This window comes from Marmota flaviventris, chromosome 3 (assembly GCF_047511675.1).
Source record: "Marmota flaviventris isolate mMarFla1 chromosome 3, mMarFla1.hap1, whole genome shotgun sequence".
Classification (NCBI taxonomy): Eukaryota; Metazoa; Chordata; class Mammalia; order Rodentia; family Sciuridae; genus Marmota; species Marmota flaviventris.
The window spans coordinates 160,685,906-160,690,241 of NC_092500.1; the positions used below are offsets into that span (position 1 = coordinate 160,685,906).

Below are 4,336 nucleotides of genomic sequence, written 5' to 3' on the forward strand. Positions count from 1 at the left end.
ACTCTAAAGCTAGTATTTTACCTCAATTCATAGTTTAATAATAAGCAAAGTCACTTCTGCATGATGTATGAAAACTACAGAAACAATTTGAAGTTGTGGCCCATTGATTATAGATTTAATAACGAGTAGATTACTTAGCATACGAACAGAATTTAGTTATTCTTTGCTAAAGGGAAAACTTAAATTAATAAGTCCAAGAATAAACTGATTTTAGTTTTAAAAAGAAAACTTTTTAAGTATAGAGAGCAAAAGACTTCTTTGTTTCCTCAATCTGTTGTGCCTAGGTAGCTCAGTTCAGGATGAGTGTGCTCCTTGCTATGTTTAATCCTGTTTTTGTAGATGTGTTAATGGATAAACGGAGGGGTGAGATGCCAGATAATAGTTAAGTAGGAGAAAGAGGAGTAAAAATGGTTTAGGGGCTGCAGACTCATTTCTGTGTGAGAGTCCATTAAAACTAGTTGCCTTTCTTGATCCTCAGTAAGCCTGCCTTTTATTACTTCATTCCACTCACACCCAACTAATATAGGAGAGTGTCGGAGTAGAACATGAAATAGGCAAATAATCAAATTTTATCATTGAAAATAAACTCTTCACTTTGTTTTTCAAAGGTGATGTACAACCAGATGTCCCTGGCACATACAAGTGCATTTACTCACCCACCCAGATTCTTGTCTTGTGGAGGAAATATTGGCCAGTAATAGATTTAAAACAATTTTCCTAGATTTATTAAAGGAAAGTTGACAAACAAAAATTGTATATATTTAACATGTACATGGTATTTTGGATATATATATATATACATTGTGAAATGGTTATCACAATCAAACTGACAAACATATCCATCACCCCACATAGTTACCTTTTTTTGGTATAATGCATAATAATAACATTTACAATTGAGTCTCTTAGGAAATTTTAACTTATTATTATTAACTATTAACACCATACTGTACATTCTTCCTAGATCTTAGTCATCTTATAATTGAAAATCTGTATCCTTCAACCAATGTCTCTTCATTTCCCCCACTCACCAATCCCTGCTCACATGCTTCCGTTAGTATGAGTTAGACTTTTAAACAATTCCACATATAAGTGAGGTCATGCAGTGTCTGTTTTTCTGTGCCTGGCTTATTTCTCTTAAAATTTCTTCCAGTTTCATCCATGTTGTTATAAGTGAGGGTTTCTTCTTTTTTTAAAAAAAAAATCAAACATGCAAACTTTATTTAACAAAAGTAACAGGTAATGTCAAACAGGCACTTATATTAAGAGAAAAACTGACTAGGAGAAATTTTATTAAACACCTTACAATAACCTACCTGCAGTTGCATTGAACTGAGCTGGTGCTCTGAATAACACAGCTCAAACAGAAGTATGGACGAATGATTTGTGCATTTTTTTAAGTATTCATTGAATACTACCTTATATACACATAGACATTAAATTTGTGATATATTTAATTGATGATTCCAGATATATTTCATTTCTGTTGCTTTTATTGGTAGAGGTAGTTTAAAGATAAGAATATGGGGTTCTGGGTCATGAATCATATAATGAACCCAGCTTAGACTCTGTTAGACAACAAGTCTCCTCTATTCCTCTTCAAACATTACATGAGTTTTGGGTACTTGTTTGGAAAGTTCTCTAGGTAACATGACATGCTGGTACTGATAGTGCTTGTCTGAGTAGTAGATCTGTATATGGGCCATACACCAGTGCATATTTGGGCAGAGAAGAGACAGAAATGGACGACCTCAGGAATGGGTGAAGTGGAACTCATGTCTATTTCATGCCAGGAGAATGAAACTAAGGTTTTCTTCTTTTTGAAGGTTTAGTAGTAGCATTTCGTTGTGTGTGTACCACAATACCATCTTCTTTTTCATCCACTAATGGGCATTTTTGATTGTCTACATATCTTGGTTATTGTGAATAATGCTGCACTAAACATGGGAGTTCAGATATGTCTTTGAGGTAGTGATTCTATTTCCCTTGGATAAATGCTCAGAAGTGTGACAAATGGATCATGTGGTAATTCTATTGTTAGTTTTCTGAGGAATCTCCATTCTGTTTTCCACCACATCTGTACCAATTTACATTCCCACCAACAATGTTTAAGAGTTCCCTTGCTCCACATCCTCACCAATACTTGTTATCTTTTTTATCTTTTGATGATAGCCCTCCTAACAGGCAAGAATATACTCTGGTTTTGATTTGGATTTCCCTCATGAATAGTCATGTTGAACACTTTTTCATCTATCTCTTGGTAATTTCCATACATCCTTTGTAAAATGCCTGTTCAGGTCCTTTGCCCACTTTTAAATCTGGTTATTTGTCTTTGCAATTGACTTCAGTTCCTTATATTGTTTCCATATCAATATCATATCAGATACAGGGTTTACAAAGATTTTTTTCCATTCTGTAGCTGCCTTTTCATTTTCCTGATTGCTTAATTTGCAATGTAGGCACTTCTTAATTTGATAAAACCCCATTTGTTTCTGTTTCATTTCTTGTGCTTTTGGTGTTCAAAATAAAAAGTTATTGGCAAGACCAATGTCATGGAGCTTTTCCTCTATTTCTTTTAGGAGTTTTAATCCATTTTGAGTTGACATTTTTTGTGTGGGATAACATGAAGACCCTTAAGACCCACCCACCCTTCCTACCTCTCCTTCCTTCTTTTCTTTTGCATTTGAATATCCAGTATTACTAACACTATTTAGTGAAGATAATATCTCGTTCTTCTTTATTGTATATTCTTGCTACTTTTGTTACCAAATTTAGTTATCAACTTCCATGTAGGTTTATTTCTGGGCTCTCTGTTTTGTTCGATTGGTCTATATGTCTATTTTAAGTGAGTGCCATACTTTTTTGATTACTATAGCTTTGTAATAAAATTTGAAACCAGTGACTGTGATACCCATGGCTTTGCTCTTGCTCAAAATTGCTTCAGCTCTTCAGAGTCTTTGGTAATTTTATATAAATATAAGATTGTATTTTCTACTTCTCAGAAAAGTACCATAGTAATTTTAATAGAGATATGATTGAATTGATAGATCACTTTGGATACTATGGACATTTTGACAATATTAATTTTTTTCTGTCCTTGAACATGTAATATGTTTCTGTTTATTTGCTTTTTTCTTCAATTTCTTTTACCATTTTCATGTATTTTAATAACAGGTAATGCTGACCTCAGAAAATGAGTTTGGAAGTCCTTCTTCTTCCAGTTAGTTTTTTGAAAAATTTGAGAAGGTTTGATAATGTTTTGTATAGTTTGTAAGAGCTTAAACTTTTCTTTGGGGGAATGTTTTTTTAATTACTGATTATATCTCTTTACTGTTTATTGGTTGCTCATGGTTTCTACTTCTGTATTACTCAGTCCTGGTACACTGTGTAAGAATTTATCCATTTCTTCTAGGTTATCCAATATTGGCATATAACTGTACATAGCAGTATCTCACAAACTCTTGTATTTCTGTCCTCAGTTGTAATTTCTCCTGCTTTATTTCAGTTTTATTTATTTATTCATTTGGTTCTTCTCTCTCTCTCTCTCTCTCTCTCTCTCTCTCTCGCTGTCTTTGGTTGGTCTACCTTAAGTTTAATTGCTTATTAAAATATATTTTAAAGAAAACAACTCTTGGTTGTTCTATATACTTCAGTGCTCTGATGATGCAATGGTTATATTGTCTTGATAAACTGACCCCTTTTTTGTTACATCACAGCTTCCTTTGTCTCTTTATTGAGTTTTTGCCCTAAGATTTATTTTGTCTGAAATAAATATTGCTATATTATTTTTTTCTTTTGGTCTTCATTTATATGGAATATCATTTTCCCCCATCCTTTCACTTTAATTCTATGAAAGGTGAAGTGAGTCTGTTTTGGGTAGCATGTAATTGGGTCGTGTTTTCTTTCTTTTTATCCAGATAGCTACGTTATCCCTTTTGATTTGGGAGTTTAACCCATTTACATTAAAAGTAATTATCAATAGGTAAGGACTTACTAGTGCTATTTTTTTTCCTGGTTGTTTTGTAGATTCATTGTTCCTTTCTTTCTCTAATACTTTCTTTCTTTGTGGTTTGATATACTTTTTAGTGGTTTGGTTCGGATCTTTTTTATAAGCTTTTCCTTTATGGTTATTCTAAGACTTATATATCATCCCATAACTGGCTATCCTTAACTTAAACAACTTACTTTGCATACACAAATGCTACACTTTTATTTCCCTTCTCCTATGTTTTTTTAATGTAACAAATTACATCCTTTATTATTTATATCTTAACAAATTATTCAACTTTATTTTTAAGTTTTGCCTTTTAATCTTTATGCTAGAGATTTAATTGAC

The 4,336-nt window shown here is 32.6% G+C and overlaps 1 pseudogene; it reads right to left on the reverse strand.

Annotated features, from left to right (window-relative positions):
* Positions 1-1,436: 1,436 nt before the first annotated feature.
* On the reverse strand, positions 1,437-1,706 carry LOC114085854 (cyclin-dependent kinases regulatory subunit 2 pseudogene; annotated as a pseudogene).
* Between the last annotated feature and the right edge of the window lie 2,630 nt (positions 1,707-4,336).